Genomic DNA, 23,281 nt, shown 5'->3' with positions numbered 1-23,281 from the left:
TTCTTCTACCTTCTCCCTTGTCTTCATCTTGTAGATAAATATCGGCAGGTAATGTCATTCAGGGGTCTGGTGGTCATAGAAGCTGACGCTGCTGCTGCTGTGTAACATTGATCAGCCAAGAAAAGGAACACAAAAATGCATGCTGGGACCAAACAAATGTCTCAAGTGAGTAATGTTACCAGGAAAAATACATACCAATTCTAAAGGTTATCTCAAGTGTCTGAGATATAGTTATGATAAAGTAGGTATTTTTTCTTGGTTTAAGAAATTCATTTTGAAAATTCAGTATTTAATGTACAACATGTGTTGAGCTTACTTGATAATTTTAGCAAATTCTGTATTTTCTATAATAAAAACATATGGACACCATTGCTCATACATACCTATATACTGTATATAGACATTAGTCTTAACATAAAAATTGCCTGCCTAATATTATATAGGTCTCACTTGAAATAGCTCTGACCTATTGAGGCCTGTAGTCTTGATAGAACACATGGCAGTATTGTGGAAAACTGCCCCTGCAGTTTTTGAGCCGAAACGAGGAGTGGATCCGTCAGGTAGGGTACACGGAAGTGCTTCTTTAATTCAACCTGTTACGTCAGGACAATGATTGAGTAAGTGGTACATGCCACAGTATCATCCCCAATGTTTTAGGCAGAACATTGCCCTTCACATTGCCCCTGCCAGCTTGTCTTCTTACAAGACATCCTAGTGCCATCTAATAAAAAAATAAAAATGTGATTTATCAGACCAAGCCATCTTCTAGTTATGAAGCCCATGATCAGTTTTCTTCCATTGCTCCATGGTCTAGTTATGAAGCCCATGATCAGTTTTCTTCCATTGCTCCATGGTCCTAGTTATGAAGCCCATGCTCCATTTTATTCCATTGCTCCATGGTCCTAGTTATGAAGCCCATGCTCCATTTTATTCCATTGCTCCATGGTCCTAGTTATGAAGCCCATGCTCCTTTTCTTCCATTGCTCCCTGGTTTAGTTATGAAGCCCATGCTCCATTTTCTTCCATTGCTCAATGGTCCTAGTTATGAAGCCCATGCTCCTTATTATTCCATTGTTCCATGGTCCTAGTTATGAATCCCATGCTCCATTTTATTCCATTGCTCCATGGTCCTAGTTATGAAGCCCATGCTCCATTTCTTCCATTGCTCCATGGTCCTAGTTATGAATCCCATGCTCCATTTCTTACATTGCTCCATGGTCCTAGTTATGAAGCCCATGCTCCATTTTATTCCATTGATCCATGGTCCTAGTTATGAATCCCATGCTCCATTTCTTCCATTGCTTCCTGGTTTAGTTCTGAAGCCCATGGTCCATTTTCTTCCATTGCTCCATGGTCCTAGTTATGAAGCCCATGCACCATTTCTTCCATTGCTCCATGGTCCTAGTTATGAAGCCTATGCTCCATTTTCTCCCATTGCTTTATGGTACCAAGGGAGGGAAGAAGATGCAGAAAAATGGACAGGAGGATGGATGGAATAGAAGAGAATTAGGGAAGCGTCTTCTCTACTCTACTTTTATACAGTAATTTATTAGACCAAGGCATCTTCTTCCATTGCTCCATGGTCTAGTTATGAAGCCCATGCTTTATTTTCTTCCATTGCTCCATGGTCTAGTTATGAAGCCCATGTTCCATTTTACCCCATTGCTTCTAGTTATGAAGCCTATGCTCCATACAATTCCATTCCTTCATGATCTGGTTATGAAGCCTATGTGCAGCTACTCAGCAAGACACAATGCACTGTACAACATCAGACCAGATAGGCTATCCTCCATTTCCAAAACCCCAACATCAGTTCACTAGTTCTCCTTTCCAGGACCACCTTTATTATTAAATACAACTACCTACTGGGAATTATCCAGTTGGCTTAATCAAAAGTTGTCCTTTGTCTTTATGCTTGCCTATTCATCTACTTAGTCAATCCACCTAGTGCAGCTGTTACAATTAGTACGGTACGTGATATAATGAGCAGGTAATTTCACAAGGTACTGTATGGCTGGAAAAATTGAATAGCCTGTGGTGCCCAATCAAATTCTGTAGCTATCTTGCTGGGAGTCAGACTCCTGCATGTCGATACCTTCATCAGGCGGATTTAACATGTTAAGATTTACCTCTTTACTATTTTTGTTTAAATGCTGAGAAGACAGGCCAAGTTGTAGATTCAGAGAGCATATTTTGTATGGTTACACTGTATTTCTTCTTTAAAAGTCTGTTGGATCAGTTCTGCTACTTACATTTTCAATATGAGAGGGATTGAATATCAGTATTATAAAATATATTACAAAATCTGAATTTCTATCACTCTAAATGCAGTAAAAGTTCTTTCCTGCCACCTGCAACAGGAAAAAAATCTGACGGTCGTCACTGAGTTTTTTCTTTTAGGATTTGAAATCGGTCAAGATTTTAGAATTCTCCTCTTCTGTCTTCTCCTGGTGATTTATTGTGGGACAATATGTGGGAACCTCCTAATCACCATCCTGGTGTCCACCAGCAAGATCCTCCACACCCCAATGTACTTCTTCATCTTACACCTGTCCATCTGTGACATCCTTCTGACTACAGATATTGTCCCTAACTTGCTCCACATCCTACTGAATAATGGGGCGACCATGACTTTTATTGGCTGTATTACTCAGCTTTATTTTTTTGGTACCTCAGAATCATCTGAGTGTCTCCTCCTGGCTGTGATGTCCTATGACAGATATGTGGCCATCTGTAATCCTCTCCGGTACTCCTCCATCATGACAAGCGGACATTGTGTGATATTGACCTTTCTTTGTTGGTCGTCTGGATTTTTTATTATTTTTATTTCCACAATAAATTTACAGTTTTGCGGACCAAATTATATTGATCATTTATTCTGTGATATTGGCCCCTTACTAAAATTTGCCTGTTCTGACACATTTGTTGTCAACATGGAGATGTATTTTCTAGGTATTCCAGTTGTGTTTATTCCAACCATAATCATTGTGGTTTCTTAAACTTATATAGTTTCAGCAATCCTAAGGATCCCATCCACTACTGGTAGACAGAAAGCCTTCTCCAACTGTAGCTCCCACCTCATTGTGGTCTCCATATTTTTCTGGACTTTGTTCGGTGTGTATGTTTTCCCAACTAAGGGCCTAACCCTCACCATGAGTAAAATCCTCTCCCTGCTATATACTGTGTTCATACCTTTAATCAACCCAATTATATACAGTCTGAGGAATAAAGATATTAGGAAAGCTGTACATTATACACTACATGGCTGGGTTCACACTATGTATATTTGAGGCTGTATTTGGTCCTCATGTCAGGTCCTCATAGCAACCAAAACCAGGAGTGGATTGAAAACACAGAAAGGATCTGTTCACACAATGTTGAAATTGAGTGGATGGCCGCCATATAACAGTAAATAACGGCCATTATTTCAATACCACAGCCGTTGTTTTAAAATAACAGCCAATATTTGCCATTAAATGATGGCCATCCACTCAATTACAACATTATGTGAACATAGCCTTTCTGTGTTTTCAATCCACTCCTGGTTTTGGTTGCTATACAGCCTCACAAATACAGCCTCAAATATACATAGTGTGAACCCAGCCCATAAGTGGATGATGTGGTAAAATATCTTATAGATTTCAGTGTATTTTTCATTTGTTGGATTATTTTACTATTTTTATACATTTTAGTAAAATTAGCCAAAAAAAAAATAATATTGGCAATGACTACATTTTATATTAAAATCCGCTTGATGTAAAATAATAAGACTTTTTGGTTGGCAATAAATTATATTAGTTAATTCACAATGCTATCAGTAGAAATAAGTGAAACACTCGGAAATTCAGGAATATTCGAACTTAAACAAACTGTACTAAAACCGACAGGAAGCAAAATTAATTAACATAAAACAACATATTAAGTAAATATAAACTAAAATGACTAGCGGCTTTATTGTAAGGGAATCCCATCTAATGCGTTAAGTTCCAGTTATTTTACCATATAGTTACTTAATATAGCATATTTTTGTTCTAATTTTGCTATTTTTTGTTTACAATACTAAAACTTAATCTAAAAAAAAAAATACTACAAATATTAAAAAAAGAATCATAGGATTTTTATAGATACATTTATAGGCGTTTAGTAATTAACAATAAATTGATCAATGAATACAAAAAAAAAAAAAATTAAAAATGTGGATGAGAAAAAAATACTAAATATCGGATCAGTATAATAGTCGAAATCACTGAAAGACTAGTTGGAAAAATGATGAATGAAGCTGCAGTAACAAAGGAAGCAGGTTAACAAGTTGTAGGATGCTACAAACAGAAACAATCAATTATTCAATGATACAATTAGAACATCCTACTAGACTTCTCCGCTGAGAAAGCCCTGAGGGTAATACAGCTATAGTTAGTAAATAAAGAAAAAACCTCATTGAGCCAGTTAGAGTCCTCCCCTGCCTCTGACATCGTGGGAATAAACCAAGTTTTACTGTCACAAGCAAGCAACCAATGGGGAAGGAGCAGTGACCACCATGCCCCAACATCAGGGAGCCCCTACACTACACCGGGAGCCCAAGTGGCCCATAGGATACGGAACATTTTGGGTTGTGTGGTGAGTGATGAAGGGGAGGGCAGGAAATGAGGGGGCAGAGGAGAGAGAGGGGCAGGGGTAAAGGGGAGAGGTATGGGGGAAAAGGAAAGGAGTGAAGAGAAGAGAAGTGCGAGGGGGGAGAGCAGAGGGGAACCTGCACCACAGGAACTACATGATTGCAGCTGTCGCCTCTAATGCCGCATCCCCTGACATGTCTCCTCTTGGTCTTGGATTATCTGGTATTTCAGTGATTTTGACAGACTCTGAGACTATTATACTGACCCGATATTTAGTATTTTTTCTCACCCACATTTTTTATGTATTTTTTCCCGGTGTGTTTTGCTGTTCCATGGGTAATCTTTAATCAATTTACTGATAATTCCCAAACACCGGTAAATTTATCAATAAACTCATATACTATTTTTATATTTGTAGTATATTTTTGTTTTAAGTTTTTCTATTGTAAATGAAAAATAGCAAAATTAGACCGAAAATATACTGTATCAAGTAACTGTTTGCTAAAATAACTGGAGGCTAATGCATTAGACAGGATCCCCTTACATTAAAGCTGCCATTCATTTTAGTTTATATTTACTTAATACAGCATATTTTCTTTCTTGTAAACAAAAGCAAAACTGAAACACAAATATGTTTGTTTGTTTTTGAATTTGGAAATGAAGTTTGCAAGATTCGCTTAGCTCATGTCCAGCAATCAGCAAGAAGAGTTCAATTTTCTTTTGAACACAGGCTGAATTTTCAAACACTTCATGCAGGACAATGAAATTTTAGCTGTATGTGTGCGGGTCTCTGAAAAAGAGGTTGCTCATCTTTAGCTATTAGGAAGAAGAGTTTAGTTTTCAGTAGGACACAATATGAATGTTCAAACATTTGATGCAGAACAATACAATTTTAGTTGTATTAACTGGGTAGTTGTGTGGATCTCTGGAAACAAAAATGTTCATTTTTTTATATGAACACAGGTTGAATTTTGAAGTCATTTAATTGATGCAGAAAAATATGATTTTACCTGTATTTAATGAGACTACATGTTAGGGCCAGGTTCATACTACGTAAAAAATGTTGCGTAACTACGGCTGCTGTTATGAAATACGGCCGTGTTTTTTACATAGTGTGAACATAGTGTGAAAACATTTGGTTCACGCAAAAGAATTTTATCTACATAAAATGTGGCGTATGGGGTCTGTGAGAAAGAAGAAAAGTGAACATTTTTATGAAATTTTCTAAAATTTAAATGGTCTGTAAAGGTTTTCTTGACACAGAACAATACAATTCTTATAAGCACTATATTAGATACAAATAGTGTGGGCAATGCCTGCTATCAACTGTTATGTTTGTTTTAACTTTAGGGAATCAAGCGTGTAAATGGGATTCTTGTACGCATAACCTAAACATATTGAGATCATTTAAAGATGGACATATCTGTATTAACTCCTATGATTCATATTAATTGAATGAGCAAATACAGAAGTGTTTACCCCGACTCTTCTTTTTAGCTTAATTTAGTTAAGGACATACATTTCTTATGAAACCAGTTCAAGACAATATTAGCACATCAGTTATCAGAACACTCCAAAGGCTTTATACTGTCAGCTAGGCTGTCCCCTAACCTGTGCCCTATGGTGCAAAACACAAAACGGGGACAAGATGGACAAAACACCAAGGTATATTTATACAGACAAAGGTCAAACCTAACGGACCATAAGGTACAGAGTAAGGCCCCATTCACACGTCCGCAAAAAGTGTCCATATTTCCGAATCCACAATGGTTGGCAAAAATAGATTACATTGCTTTCGTTAGGGCTGTTCACACATGCACATTTGTCGCATTTGCCTTTGTGTTCTGCTAAAAAAAAAATGGACATGTTGTAGTGGGGACCGCAATAGCAGCACATTTCCCTTTAGAAATCTATTAGGGTCTCTACGATCCGCAAACTGTCCGCAAAAAATACTGATACTGAAAAAAAACAAAAAAACAAGGATGCTACGGATGGTTCTTAGCAGATTGCGGACACAAATTTCAGCCAGCAAAAATATACTGATGTGTGAATGAGGGATCAGACTCCAAAGAGTAGTCAGAGGTACAAGAGCCTAGATCAGATGACCAGATAAAGTGATACAAAGACAAAGATACAGGGTACACTTAGCTTAGGGCCCTATTCCGATTATCGTTCAGTTTATCGTTAAATCGTTAGAATCTAAACGATAATCGTTCGGTTGAAATGCAGTTAACGATTAACGACCGAACGAGAAATTGTTGATCGCTTTATAAGACCTGGACCTATTTTTATCGTTGCTCTTTCGCAAATCGTTCGCATTGAATAAGAAATTGTTCGGTCATTTGCAATAGATACGAACGCAATAGCGAATAAATACTATCGCAATTACGATCGTAAGTAACGATTATCGTTCCATGGAAATGAGTAAAAGTTTTCAGGTCTTTCGCAATAGCGGTCGTTTGAGATCGTTAATCGTTAACGATTATACAAACGATAATCGTCCGGTGGAATAGGGTCCTTAGTCAGGTGAGATTAATAGCTAGCAAAGACTGTCGGCAACTGGGTGACATCCCCTAACCTGCGCCTAAGTTGTAAAGCACAAAGCGGAGAAAAGATGGACAAAACACTAAGGGATTGTCGTACGGGCAGGGGTCAAACCTAACTGACAATGTGGTACAGAGTCAGAATCCAAAGAGTAGTTAGACCAAAACAAACAGCCAGGTCAGCTCACCAGCTTAGCATTTCTCCTGTGGTGCACGGATAGCTTGGAACGGAGCTTAAATAATGGAATATTCAAATGGAAATACTCCAGCACCTCCAGCAGGATAAAACATTATTTTTTTCTTCCGAGACAGTACAGAGCTAGGAAAAGCGCACAGGTTTACGTGTTTCGGCTATCGGATAGCCGAAACATGTAAACCTAGGTGCTAATCTTAGCTCTGTACTGTCTCAAACAAGAATAATAAATAATGTTTTATCCTGCTGGAGTATTTTCATTTGAACAGCTCCCCTGGACAACAATGAGCGTCGTCGGCTCAGAAGAAAATGTATGGGTGTTATGTACTTTAACATCATGTAAGTACATAAACCTTGTCAACTGTAATCTGTGGGAGACAGGATTGATAACCTCTGTAATACAATCGGAACCCCTATATTTTAATGCACATTTGACTGAACTATAAGATGGACATTTTTTTAGTGGAAAGCCAGACCTGTCCTCTCACTTTATTATTCAGGCCAGATACAGTATGGGTTACTTATTAGTCTTCGGTTTATAGGACCCCTGGGCTATAACCAAACTCTGCAGAGCTTGGGACCAGGCTGTGTCATTGATAGATGGATTCCGCTGGGTTTACAGAGTTGGCGTTACGTGTAGACAAGTTTCTGGGATGGAAACCATAATTGCAGAAGAAGGATGATATTTTGATGACAGAATAATGACAGATAAACTCCTAGACGACCATAGAACTCCCTCCAGACTTTAGATACAAACTGTACGCCCATCCAAGACAATATTTTTAAGGTCCGCCATGTAAACAGAGCATATGATTTATGAACAAAGATGCCAGTAGTCGTACACTAGGAAGTATTTAAAAAGAATCAGATCACATAGATCCGAGAATCAATCAATGACCACCCTAATAACGTTGGGTAATAGTTGGAGAAACCTAAGAATCATTGGTGTGCTATTAAACTGGTAGGATGATCCCAGTTTTTTTCTGGTAATGCGAACCAATTGCTCTCAATGTAACAAGGTACACATATGCGGGTATCCATAATGTCACCCAGGGCACAAAGAAGACATGGAGCGGGCTCTTGTAGTGCTCGCATTATGCAGCTGCCGGAGTGCGTTCTTGAAGGTCTGGGGCAGCTTCCGAAGATGAAGGCTGGAACACGATGGGGTAAGGACCTAACAGATACCAAATGAAATTGTTGTGAAAAGATCATCTCACACCCTACATCTCAAAATATATTCAGCTTAGTGATGAATTAGGAAAACATCTGTACTGTTGTCCATATAGTTTATATATGAAGAGATGATGCAATACAACTGTCTCTGTGTAGTATGTTTTATTACTTTATCATCAAATTTACATTATTTTCTTGATCATAAAAACACATTCCTAAACTTTAAATAATTTATTCCTTGGCTGAGCTGTTAATAATTTAATATTCCCCAATTAATCTGAACATCAGAGACTGATCAGACAGGAGCAGAGATATCTCCGGGGAGATCTTCTACCTGCTCCCTTGTCTTCATCTTGTAGATAAATATCGGCAGGTAATGTCTCACATTCAGGGGTCTGGTGGTCATAGAAGCTGACGCCGCTGCTGTGTCATGTTATCATCATTAACCTCCAGGACTGAAAACGTGAACATGAACGCTGAAGCCAGAAATATATCTGATGTGAGTAATGTTGAGTAAAACATTGTCAAACACCACATTTTATAGGTACTAACCACTGCCGGGAACACCCCACAAGACCTGCGTTTTTGGAAATGCTCTTACCCAGTTGTCTAACCATCACATTTTGGCTATTGACACTATTATTAAATGTATTAATTCATTTTTATAAATAATGTTTAAAAGCAGAAAATACAGAATTAATTATCAAGATTATCATGTAATAGGAAGTAGAACAAATGGTTAGGAATTATTGGATACTGTAAGTCTAACTCGTAAAAAAAAAAAGCAGTGAACCAGTGACCATTTGTTTTGTGATCTTCTTCCGTTGCAAGAACGTGCCTGTTCTGACACCTTTATTGTTCACTTGGAAATGTATTTACTAGGTATTCTACTTGTAATATTCCCAACTGCAATCATTGTGGTGTCTTATACGTATATAGTTTCAGCAGTATTAAGGATCCCATCCAGCACTGGTAGACAGAAAGCCTTCTCCACCTGTAGCTCCAACCTCATTGTGGTCTCCATCTTATACTGGACGATGTTTGGGGTTTATGTAGTGCCAACAAAAGGTCTCACCCTCACCATGAGTAAAATCCTCTCCCTGCTGTATTCTGTGTTTATTCCTTTGGTCAATCCCATTATATACAGTCTGAGGAATAATGATATTAGGAAAGCCATAGAGGGAACACTTCTTAAGAGGGTGATCTGGTAGCAACAATTCTATACTTATTTTATATTATTCTTAGGGTGGGGGCTCAAAGCAACAGAAAAATTAGTTCCTCTTAGTGATCACCAAATTGTGTAATTTTCTTTTCACATTTCTTTTAAATATATTTTAAAAAAGTAAAGTAAAATGTTACTAGGGAGAAGTGAAGCAAATCCAATGACATTTGTATATCTTTGCTTCTGTAACAAAGCACATTTTTTCAAGGTTTATTTAAAAAAATTGTGCAAAAAAAAAAAAAAAAAATATATATATATATATATATATATATTCTCATGTCTGTTCTCCCTAGTGTCCTCCTCTTGTCTCAGTTACCTCCAGCCCGCTCAGCCAAGTACAGACTTTCATGGGACAGCATTGTGGGCAGTGAACTATGCTGTCTCAGTCACTCAATGATTGGTTGAGCAGGTTGTCACTCTCATCTGTTGTTATTTAATCCTTAGCTCCAGCTCCCAGTGAGTAGGCACTGGGCCAGAGCCGCAACGGTATACAGTCACTCTGCCCTCTTCTGAGCCACTCATGCTTGACTGACAGCCTGAGTGCTGGACTTTGCATTAAAGGGGTTAGAAAAACATGGCCACTTTCTTTCAGAGACAGCACCACTCTTGTCTCCAGTTTTGGTGCAGGTTTTACAACTCAGTTTCATTGAAGTGAATGGAGCTTAATTGCAAACCGCACCTGAACTGGAACTAAACTGAAATTGCCATATGCCAGCTTCTGCAACTATAAGGTACTGGGGCCAAGTCACATTCCCCCGGGGAGGGGATTGGTTCCCTTTAAGATGATAAGTTGTACAAGTTTATTTCTCTTTTCACCACAGGTATTGTTTGTTCGAAGAGCAATAAAGAATACATAAATAATATATATATTTTTGTTTTGTTTTTTTCATACTAATTTTATATTCTAAAAATGACAATTTTTAGAGTTAGACTTGATTCAGATTTGGCCATGCACTATCTGGGGCAGGTGCAGATGGTCAGGCCCAGTGAATGTACCATTGGGTATAAGAAGCAGTGCATACAGGATTATTGCTTATATCCAGGGTGCCAATCCACTACCAATATAAAGCACTGTAGAAAGTACCTACAGGAGCAGGGACCATGATAATAAAGCAAATCCTTGTTAAAAAATTTATCACAAACTCCACTGGGACCCATCACAATTAGAGAGGAGAAAACCGAGATGAGTCCGATCGGATACAGATTTTTGGAAGTCCGCTCCGATTTTTTCCCCCCTTGCTTTCTAAAATGGCAGCCGCCATTTTAGAAAACAGGAAGTGTATCGGGCGGGAAAAGCGCTTTCCCATGATGCCTGGAACACATCCAATCAGCAGGGATGTTGCACTAGCCCACCCCCTGTGACGTCGGTATAGCTTTAAGAGGAGCGGTCACATGACCGCATGAGGCAGTATGCTGAGAGTGAGAGTAAGGAGACTGTTACCAGTGCACACAGCTCGTCAGTGACAAAACTCTGTTGCTGCATGCTGCTGTACTGAGCCGAGAAGATATTCAACCAACAAAGACAAAAATATTATTAGGAAAGTGGAGAGGAGAAACATATAGTGATTGAGAGAGAAAAATAGAGAGGGCCAAAGATAGATAGGTAGATAGATTAGGCATAGGAGTGCAAAGGGTGCACAGAACAAAAAAGTGCTATACAGATATCCGAGTACTATAGTGGCACCCTTGCGAGAGTGTATATGACATATGTGTTTTCCTGAGACACAAATATATATATATATATATATATATATATATATATATATATATATATATATACACTGTATATATATATATATATATATATCTATCTTGTGCATGTTTATAGAATAAAAGAAAAAAAAAAAACTTCTATACAGATATACAAGTACTAAAGTGGGACGCCTGCTAGACTGTATTACAGAAAATACTGTTCTCATCTACCCAGTGTAGAAATCCTAATTTAAATATAAAGTCATGGCACAGCGGCAGCAGGAAACCTCACAAAGGACTACTGGACTACTGTTTATCCCGCCTGGCCTCCATGTTGACTACTGTTTATCCTGCCTTGCCTCCATCTTGACTACTGTTGATCCTGCCTGGCCTCCATGTTGAATACTGTTGCTCCTGCCTGGCCTCCATGTTGACTACTGTTGCTCCTGCCTGGCCTCCATGTTGACTACTGCTGGACCTCCACTGGCCTCCAATGACTACTGCTGCTCCTGCCTGGCCTCCATTTTGACTACTGTTGCTCCATCCTGGCCTCCATGTTGACTACTGTTGATCCTGCCTGGCCTCCATGTTGACTACTGTTGCTCCTGCCTGGCCTCCATGTTGACTAGTGTTGATCCTGTCTGGCCTCCATGTTGACTACTGTTGCTCCTGCCTGGCCTCCATGTTGACTACTGTTGATCCTGTCTGGCCTCCATGTTGACTACTGTTGCTCCTGCCTGGCCTCCATTTTGACTACTGTTGCTCCTGCCTGGCCTCCATGTTGACTACTGTTGCTGATGCCTGGCCTCCATGTTGACTACTGTTGCTCCTGTACTGGCCTCAAATGACTATTGCTTGACCTCCATTGGCCTCCAATGACTACTGCTGCTCCTTCACTGCATTTGTGACCTTTTTCCTGCATAGACCCTGTAATGATGAGTTTCCTGCATAGACCCTGTAATGTTGAATTTCCTGCATAGACCCTGTAATGGTGAGTTTCCCCCATAGACCCTGTAATGGTGAGTTTCCTGCATAGACCCTGTAATGGTGAGTTTCTTGCATAGACCCTGTAATGGTGAGTTTCCTGCATAGACCCTGTAATGATGAGTTTCCTGCATAGACTCTGTAATGGTGAGTTTCCTGCATAGACTCTGTAATGGTGGGTTTCCTGCATAGACCCTGTAATGGTGAGTTTCCTGCATAGACCCTGTAATGGTGAGTTTCCTGCATAGACCCTGTAATGGTGAGTTTCCTGCATAGACCCTGTAATGTTGAATTTCCTGCATAGACCCTGTAATGGTGAGTTTCCCCCATAGACCCTGTAATGGTGAGTTTCCTGCATAGACCCTGTAATGGTGAGTTTCCTGCATAGACCCTGTAATGGTGAGTTTCCTGCATAGACGCTGTAATGGTGAGTTTCCTTCATAGACCCTGTAATGGTGAGTTTCTTGCATAGACCCTGTAATGGTGAGTTTCCTGCATAGACCCTGTAATGGTGAGTTTCCTGCATAGACCCTGTAATGGTGAGTTTCCTGCATAGACCCTGTAATGGTGAATATTAAAGTCTAAAAAAAAAAAATTGACTTTGAGATATCGAAAATATAATGATGCTACTGACATTTAGAGACCTAAATTCAACCAAATACACTACCCCCGTATCATATAGATGCTTTGAACTATGAAATTTGAAGAAATCAGAAATTCGGTCAAACCAAACTTTTTTAAAAAATCCGGAAGTTACAAAATCACAATGTATCTGGTTTACTGGTACTGATAGGCCATAAAAGTGTTCGCCAAGATATTCCAGGAAAATATATGACATTTGTGCTATCTATTTTCTTTATGCTGATCTTAATTGCCATCTCTGCTGTTACTGCCAGAATCAGAGAAAGCTCAGACTCTCAGCAATTAACCCTTAGTTAATAGTGTTGTTGTCAAACATGATAACAGAATGGTATGGGTAGGTGGGGGTTATCAATGGTTATCACTCTTTATCAATGGTGGGTGGGGGTTATCAATAGTTATCAATGGTAGGTGGGAGTTATCAATGGTGGGTGGGGGTTATGAGAAATTTTTCGCTCCGCTAAAAGCGTTTGGACACATAAATCATCAAAATCCTCTGCTGACATAACAATTACCAACCAATGACATCCCATATGTGCTTGATGGAAGACCAACGATGATCTAGGTCATAGTAGTACATTAAGACTGGCTGCTGGTATCAGCACAAACATTATGCAGCCACCTGGTGTCATTATGTAGAAGAGTCAATAATACCTCAATGCCCAGGTCAATTTGGGACTTCATAATGATGCCATAAGCTGAAGTCTGTAGCTCTGCCCCCTCTACTCTGTCCCCTGCCACGGTTAAAAGCCTGTAACAGTGGCAGGGGAAAAAGGGGGGAGGCACTGACTGACTATGGAGGCACTGAAGGCCATGTGCTAGCCTTCCTTTCTTTAGAAGCCTGATGGTTATCTGAAACCCTATGGTTGCTGCGGCCGTTCCAACCTCAGCATCTATAGGGTTAACTGACAGCAACGGAGCATAGCTCCATGGCTGACAGTTGAAGTGGGTCCCTGGCAATCACTTACAGCCGGGACCCATCGCGGATAACACAGATGCAGCTCCTGTGTCATCCTGCATCATAAATTAACATTGCTGCAGACTCAGGGATAAGCTGCAGCGATGTTAATGTGGTAATGTAGTAAGGTGAAAATGTGGTACGGTGTGGTAAGGAATGTGTTAAGGGAAAAAATACTTTATTATTTTATACTGCAACCATCAGCCATTGGCCTTGCATCACTATTACACGTATCGATGTGCACCCGACGCCTATTGATTTTAGTTCAGGATTTAAATAAATGATCGTTTCATCAGCTGATCGTTCTCTCTATTACACATTACTCTATGTAATAGAGCCCTTACTCTATTCGGCCCTGAGGTGCCTGGAACAGACCCCAGGAGGTGGTAGGGGCAGTGCTCTAACTCTCTTTGACGCTGTGAGGCCCAGAACAGACATTTGAGGGTGGTAACTGTTGTGGGACTTTCCTTTTTTTCTTTAAAAAGAAAAAAAAAGAAAAAGAAACCCCCCAATAAAGACACACACAGAACCTCAATTACTGTAATCTGAGAGTTGGGCTGAATGGGCCATCCAACTGCAAAAAAATGGAAATGAACACCTAGTCGATTGGGATAGACTGAAAAAGCCCATCCACAAAAGCATGTTACATGTAATGGAGAATGGAACAGAAAAAAGTCCAGATTAGAAAAAGGTTTGCATTGGCTATACTGAATAAAAAAAAGTGCCAAAGTAACAACTTTAAGTGTGAGAAAAAAAATATGACAGAAAATTTGTGTTAAAAAAATGTGCTGAATTTATGCCTCTGGCTTTATCCAAGACATTCATGCGCATCAACACCAGGTATTGCTTCTGTTATACTTCACTCCACTCCAAATCATAGGTAAAGTAGAGCGCAGGTCACACCAGGTATCAAATATAAAAAACTATTTATTAAAACACACAACACGTTTCGAAACTGGGCTGGTTTCTTTATCAAGTGTGATACAAAATACACAGTAAAAGCATGTTAAATAACAAGTAAAAGCCCCGCCTCCAGACAATGACATCACCTCCTTCAAACTAATACATATTTATGAGCACATTAACCCCTAGGAGACAACGACCACAAGTTCATTTCACACTCTCTATGACCTCATTCAAGCCTTCTGGGGTTAAATTACGTTATTTAAAAATCCAATACGATTCTCAATTGATCAGTACTCTAAAGCGATTAGATTTATCCAATGGAATCTGTTCTAACACAGTGAGCTTTATTAGCTGAGAGTCGCTGTTGTGTAAATCCATCAGCGGATGATTATGCCGGTCAGTGCTATGTAGACTTTGGGGAATATGTAGTTTCAGTCAGTTGGGTCTCAGACACCCAATCACCACCCTCATAACTCTGTCCTGCACTGGCACCACCCTGTGTGCCACCTTGGCTGCTGACACTGCCCATACCCTGAGAAGGGCATGATTTTTTTTTTAGAAACTTGGACATATTTCTTGTGAATTTTAGAAGAAGAAAATGAAATTTTATTGTATTGTGAATTGTCCAACTGATTTAAGAACACAATGGAAACTGTTTTTACAGCGCCCACTTATTAAGTTATTAAGGTAGACCCTTTCTTGACTGATCCCAGTGAAAAAGTATAACATATACCCTATAACATGTAACATATGGTCTTTACTGCTGCCAGTGAATTGGTATAACACACTATGGGGGAGATTTATCAAAAGGTGTAAAATTTAGACTGGTGCAAACTGCCCACAGCAAACAATCACAGATCATCATTTATTTTACCAGAGCTGAGCTGTGATTGGCTGCTGTGGGCAGTTTGCACCAGTCTAAATTTTACACCCTTTGATAAATCTCCCCCTATAAGTTTACAGTGCTCAGTGAGTTTATAATATGGGCTTTGTCTTCACTTCTCCCAGTGACTTTGTTTAATGTACAAAAGGCACCCAGTTACTTGGTAAACTGGACACTATTGATGGGTCATCAAAGTGTTCACCAAGAAATTCCCGACCAATGATGAAAATATATGACATTTGTGCTATCTATTTTCTTTATGCTGATCTTGATGGCCATCTCTGCTGCTACTGCCAGAATCAGAGAAAGCTCAGACTCTCAGCAATTAACCCCTAGTTAATATTGTTGTCAAACATGATCACCGAATTGTATGGTTGGGTGGGGGTTATCAATGGTTATCACTGGTTATCAATGGTGGGTGGGGGGTTATCAATGGTTATCAATGGTGGGTGGGGGTTATCAATGATTATCAATGGTGGGTGGGGGTTATCAATGGTGGGTGGGGGTTATCAATGGTTGTCAATGGTGGGTGGGGGTTATCAATGATTATCAATGGTGGGTGGGGGTTATCAATGGTGGGTGGGGGTTATCAATGGTTGTCAATGGTGGGTGGGGGGTTATCAATGGTTATCAATGGTGGGTGGGGTTATGAGAAATGTTTTGCTTCGCTGAAAGCATTTGGACACATAAATCATCAAGATCCTCTGCTGACATAATTACCAACCAAAGACATCCCACATGTGCTTGATGGGAGACCAGTGATGATCTAGGTCATAGTAGTACATTAAGACTGGCTGCTGGCAGTAGCACAAGCAATATGCGGCCACCTGGTGTCGTCATGTAGAAATAGCTGGACCACTGGTTCCACAACTTAACCCCTTCACGACCATGGGTTATTGATACCTCAATGTCCAGGTCGTTTTTGGACTTTATAATGATCCCAAGAGCTAAAGTCCGTAGCTCTGTCTCCTTTCCTCTGCCCCCTGCGACTGTTAGAAGCCTGTAACAGTGACAGGGGAGAAAGGGGAGGAGGCAGAGCTTGCGGCCACACACTGACAGTGGCCACGTGCTGGCCTTCCTTTCCTTTCTTGTCTTCTGAATTTTAGAAGAAGAAAATGAAATTTTATTGCATTGTGGATTGTTCGACTGATGGAAACTGTTTTTACAGCGCCCACTGAGTTATTAAGGCAGACGCTTTCTTGACTGATTCCATTGATAACATATACCCTATAACACGTAACATATGGTCTTTACTGCTGCCAGTGAATTGGTATAATACACTATAAGTTTACAGCGCTCAGTGAGTTTATAATATGGGCTTTGTCTTCAATGCTTCCAGTGACTTTGTTTAATGTACAACAGGCACCCAGTTACTTGGTAAACTGGATACTGAGTTGACAGCTTCCAATAAAAATCACCCAGAATCTACCCCAAATCAACCTACAATCCACTCTCCTCTCTGTTGCTATCTTTCTATTCTTCTTCCCCTGCACTAATGCCCCTATTCCACGAGTCGTTTGGAGGAGCAAACGAGCGCTATTAGCGCTCGTTTGCTCCTCGTTCCCCGCTCGCTGCAGCCGCTATTCAACGCGGCGTCAGCGAGCGGGTGAGTGCGGGAGGGGCGGCGGGGAGCTGCAGGGGGGCTGCCCGGGGGATCGCTGATCGTCCGGGCAGCCCATAGAATATAGCAGCATCTGCTGCCGACGGTCCTATTCAACGGAGCGACGGCAGCAGATCGCTGCTATATCAGTCGCTTGTTTTTCAACATGTTGAAAAACAAGCGACTGCAGCGATCAGCCGACATGAACGATGTCGGCTGATCGTTGCACTCTATTCCACGGGACGAATATCGTTCGTAGCGGCCGTTATCGGCCGAATACGAACGATATTGCTCCTCTAAACGACCCGTGGAATAGGGCCTTAACTCTCTGCTTCCACCTAATCTCTACTAAACACACAGACTGACCGCCTTCAGGAAGTGAATCACCTTACATAGAGGGGGAGGGGGAGGTGCTGAAATCACAGTGGGGCTTGTGTTTGGATAGGAGCAATGGAGTATGGATAATCCCTTGCTCCCTCCGAGCGACTATACAGTAAGCTAACATGTGCCACCGCCATGTTTAGCGAATCACTACAAATTCGATTCACAGAATGAAGTGATTTGACAGCTTTGCTGGATTCACTTCGATCATTCACCAACCTCTCTCTGTGTCCTCTTGTTTTTAAGTTCACTTTTTTTTAAAATAATAAACACTTTCCTCTTGAACCCTTATTTAGTCCTGTAACATATTTAAAGGTTGTAATCATATCCCATATGCCCTTCCTTTCTCCAGACTATACTGATTCAAATCCTTTAAGGAGAAGTTCGGGGTTGGACTTTTTTTTTAATAAAAAGAGCCAGGGAGGAGGTGACTGAATACAACAACATGCACCTACCTCCCCGCCTCCAGCTCAGGGGGTCCCCACAACGGTTTCTGGTTCCTCAGCCTTTTCCTGGTCTGATTGGGGCCTGGGTTGTAATGTATCATCCCCACTCATCCAATCAGCGGCTGAGGCGGGACCCTGCTACGGCCGCTAACTGCCTGAGCGGGGACGAAACATCACTTCCCATCACGTGTTGTGTTCAGCCGCCTCCTCCCCTGTTCTTTTGGAATAAATGTCCTACCTTGAAATTCTCTTTAAGTCTTTCCTGTTTTTTTTTTGCTTCAGACTGATGCTAACTTTGAGATTAAGTTCACGTTCCGTTATGTGATAAGCGTTAAGGGCTCATTAGGAGAGATGATGAATAGAGACCAGGCAAAAGGATATTTAAACTTTTCAAAAAAGAATTGTAAGTCCTGTTTGACCAACTGGATAGTTCTTTGAAATGACAACTTTGGTTACCCACTCAGACAGGGACAGACTTCTCTTTCATTGGAATGAGAGACTTAGCAGCCACCAACAAGTGAGTAGTCAGATAACATTTAAATGGATTAAAGGTCATAGAAGGCCTACCCAAAGCAGTTTGATCCAATTAAAGAACTAGATTGGAAGGGGTAATAGAGTTGATTCCAGTAAGAGACTATTAATGGACACTTTGAGTGGGAGAGGCATCTTCAACACTTGTCTGTATGGTACAGATTACCTATTTAACTTTTTAGAGTCACTTGATGCACCTTATTGCAGTTATCCTTTAGACACCTGTGAACAAAAGAGTCTGGTGACTGCCTTAGTGGTGATGAAATACATTAGACTTCTGGCACTGTAAATCTGTATAGTGTCCTTTGAATAGGAAGTCTCTTTTTGTAGATAGAGATCCTCTAGCACACAGCAAGTATTGACCATTAGAGTATCTGCATAAAAGTCACCAAACACCATTCTTTATCAAAGACAGCAGTAGTAATCACTGTAGTAGCTTGCTTTTAACACACAGACCTCTCTGGGACTGTTGCATGTGCACAGCTTGATGACCTCTCTGTTGCACATGTACAGTTTGATGGTTTCTCTGGGACTCTAGCAAGCTTGATGGCCTCTCTGGGACTTCTAGACTCCAGTGACTTATTTGAGCTTCCATGCCTAATACAGCCTTCTAGATGGAAGGTGGTGGACTGCATTAAAGTGGTTCCTCGCCCCCACCAGACTCGATAGTCTCCCTGTTTCTCAGGGGTGGTGGAAAGGGACAGGGTGGCAATCCTCCTCCTCCATAGGCCACCCCATAAGGACTCTGGGCTCCTCATCCTGCTAAGGCCATACCCAAAGCACAAATGGATGTCAGGGCTCCTCATCCTACTCAGACTCACCTTATAAGGATTTGTAGATGGATGGACTCTGGGTGAACAGTTTTAGTGTACTCGAATGTGCTCGATACTCGGACGAGCATCTTGCGATACTCGGGAACCCTACATGTCGATTGCAGTGATTGGCTGGCCAGATCAGATGACCTGGACAAATAAGAATCAGGTCCCACGGTGCTCGCTTCAGACGCAGGCTGGAAGCGATTAGGGAGAGAGCTGTTGTCTGTCAGGGAGAGTGTTAGGCAGGGAATTAGTGTGCGGTTAGGCAGGAACCCGACACGAAGAACCCAACAGTCCTTCTAATGGCTTAAAAAATTTTTTGGGATACTCTTGGCTGCTGGTTTGTAGTGCAGTAGTTAATTTGTCCTGTTGCTGAAATTCTATTGGCTGGCTGGAATCTGTAGTTCAGCTATACCTATCAATCAATTTTTTTTTAGGAAGGTTAACTACAGCCTTTTAACTGGAATCTCATTGGTGACTCAGTTGTCACCGCCATGCTGTGTCTGGCAAAATTTTTGGGTGGTTCACCTGCTACCTCAGTTGAACTTGGTCACTCTGTTGTCACCGCCATGCTGTGTCAGGCTGAATTTCTGGGTGGTTTAGCTGCTATCTCAGTCTAACCAAGCCACTCTGGGGTTAACCGCCATACCGTAAACTACAATCTCAATATCAGTCATCCTGGGATTCATCCCCATGCTGTAAACTGCAATCTCAGTCAAACTATGTATTTCAGGGGTTGACCACAGTCACAGACTGTCATTCAGGGGTGCTTTTTCAAACCAATTGTTTCTGAGGGTGACCTCCAGGCTCTCACACATAATTTTTTGCAGGCTTGACACTAAAATTGTCTTGAGGTTGACCACCAGGCTGTTGTCAAGAATTTGGCGTAATGGTGCGATTAGGCAGCCCCAGAGGCATGCTGCTCTCGCTGTTTTCTGTCCATTTCCGTGGTGTTTCCATCATTTTCTGAGGTTTCCAGGTTTTTACACAACCTTCCCTCTGCCGAGATTTGGTCCCCTGAAAAAATGCTGGAGTCTCTCATTGACTTTAATGGGGTTCATTATTCAAAACGAGCACCCGAAAACAGGGAAATATTTGACTCGAATAACGCGGACCTGAGCATTTTAGTACTCGTCCATCTCTAGTTCCTGGAGAATGGCGGCCATGTTTTTAAATGTGGATAACCCTTTAACTTTTACATCTTCAAGATTATATCCTCTATAACTAAAGTTTATATATAAGTAAAATAAGTTTTTAGAATAGAGTTTAGTTTATAGTTTTCTTTATTCCTCTAAAGACCATCACTCTGGAGACTCATTAGACAGGAGCAGAGCTATCTCCGGGGAGTTCTTCTACCTGCTCCCTTGTCTTCATCTTGTAGATAAATATCGGCAGGTAATGTCTCACATTCAGGGGTCTGGTGGTCATAGAAGCTGACGCCGCTGCTGTTTCTGTGTAACATTGTCACTCATCACCTCTGGACTAAGAACTAAGGAAAAGCCAAGAAACAGGAACAAGAAGATGAATGCTGAGACAGCTGAGCAGCTAGCTGGTGTGAGTAATGTGGGGTACACCATTGTATACATATCGCTCATATATCTCTGAGATTATATGGGCAAAGCGTGTTCATTGTTTTTATCTTTTTCTTATTAATTTATCCAAGTTGAAGTGGGTTCCGCTGCCTTTTAGGAGGAGGAAGAGAACTTGGTTTCTACAATGGTTAGTTAGATAGAACATGTTACTTTATCATCCACATGGTGTCAGGTCATGAGGTCTCCACCAGAACATTGCCAAAAGCATCACTGCCATAATCACTGCCTTATTCACTGACTAAATATATACTCATTACTGACTGGTTCAACACCGCACAACAAGATACAAATAGTACAAGACTGAAGGTTGTCAGATAAATGCAAAAAGTGCAAGAATATCACACACTAATGCAGGAATACCTCAAAAGTCCTTATGTACAGACAACCAACCTTAAAGAAGTTCCAGAATTTAGGCTATGTTCACACATAGTATTTCCATCAGTCTTCTGATCAGTATTTTCTCAACCAAAGCCAGGAGAGGGTTAAAAACACAGATCACGACCACGCAATTTTTTATTTTTTATTTTTTTTTTCAATTTGATGTCCATTTTGTATTTTTATGATTCTTATGGCTGTTAAATTTAGCCTTCCAGTTATATGGACAATTGCATCCATGATGAAACAGGATATTATATGACAGTGTCCACATAATGAGGTGTAAGGTATGCCGTAACAAGGGGGATGTTTTTTGCATACAAACTTCTATGTTAAAATATTTCTAATTATTAGATATTTTCTTTTTTTTGTCCTTATTTTAACTAGGAATAAACTCCAAACCCACAGGCCGTAGCCCGGGGTAAAAAACCCCTTTAATTATTATCACCCCCCTAGTAAAAGTTAACTTTTATTACGTATCTTTAAAATAAATATGTGAACTTCTTTAAAACCACAACACACCCAGTACTCCTATCACTAGCTAATACTAGATGATATATAGGGATATAACTATCCTCTCTAACTAACTATATCAATCACTATCACAGTCTGCAGTCCTGTATAGAAGGTAACTAGGAGATACTGGATGTCTGCTATTTAAAACCACAAATAGTGCCCCCTCTCTACATGTTTCGTTGCCACAGCAACGTCATCAGGAGAAAAATTAGGCAACACTTGCTGCTGGTACTGGCCGATATTTATATCCACATCCAATTAGCTAGTATCATAGTACCGCCCCAAACACTCACCATGGTACACCAATAAGATCTTATTTTATTATAAAGAGACTCGCCCCCTCTATCAGATTGGTGGGCTAAAATGGACACACACGCCCACCTACTCACCCTCCAATCATCTCCATATGACACAACCCTGCATCATCTGAGTATCAGCGTCACGTGATCCATTGCGGTCACATGACTGCTACTATCGCGGAATCACTTCCGGGTTCCCAGTGTCATGTGATTACGCTGTGTCATCTGAGTCTCAGCGTCACATGATCTAATACACTCACATGACTGCTACTATCACGGAATCACTTCCGGGTTCCCAGTGTCATGTGATTACGCTGTGTCATCTGAGTCTCAGCGTCACATGATCTAATACACTCACATGACTGCTACTATCACGGAATCACTTCCGGGTTCCCAGTGTCATGTGATTACGCTGTGTCATCTGAGTCTCAGCGTCACATGATCTAACACACTCACATGACCGCTACTATCGCGGAATCACTTCCGGGTTCCCAGTGTCATGTGATTACGCTGTGTCATCGTGCATGTCACTGCACTTAGACTATATCCAATGCGCATGACACCTGACTTGGTGCTAAATTACACTCCATAGTCAGTGCGCTTGACACAAACTCCATTGGCAACCCCGTTCTATGTACCCAGATCAACACTGACACCACATTTTGGGCAGTATACATATATAGATGCCTTTGTAAAACTTGTGAGTAGGGACATTGCAGGCATTCACTGGAGTAGAGATGTAATACACTCTAATATCACACCGGCAGAACAACAGGCTTTGACTAGCTTAAAGGAGAATGAGGGGATTATAATTAAACCCTCCGATAAGGGGGGGAACATTGTTTTGATGGACCGTGAGGACTATGTGAGGATGGTGTTGGCACTGTTGAATGATGATACCAAGTATGAAAAACTGGACT

The 23,281-nt window shown here is 40.8% G+C and overlaps 1 pseudogene; it reads left to right on the top strand.

Annotated features, from left to right (window-relative positions):
* The first annotated feature begins 496 nt into the window (after window positions 1-496).
* On the top strand, window positions 497-21,822 carry LOC138785693 (olfactory receptor 5G9-like; annotated as a pseudogene).
* The last annotated feature ends 1,459 nt before the right edge of the window (window positions 21,823-23,281 follow it).

Source organism: Dendropsophus ebraccatus, chromosome 1, assembly GCF_027789765.1.
Source record: "Dendropsophus ebraccatus isolate aDenEbr1 chromosome 1, aDenEbr1.pat, whole genome shotgun sequence".
Classification (NCBI taxonomy): domain Eukaryota; kingdom Metazoa; phylum Chordata; class Amphibia; order Anura; family Hylidae; genus Dendropsophus; species Dendropsophus ebraccatus.
The sequence above is the reverse complement of the archived record's forward strand: the minus strand, read 5'-3'. Positions and strand labels throughout refer to the sequence as shown.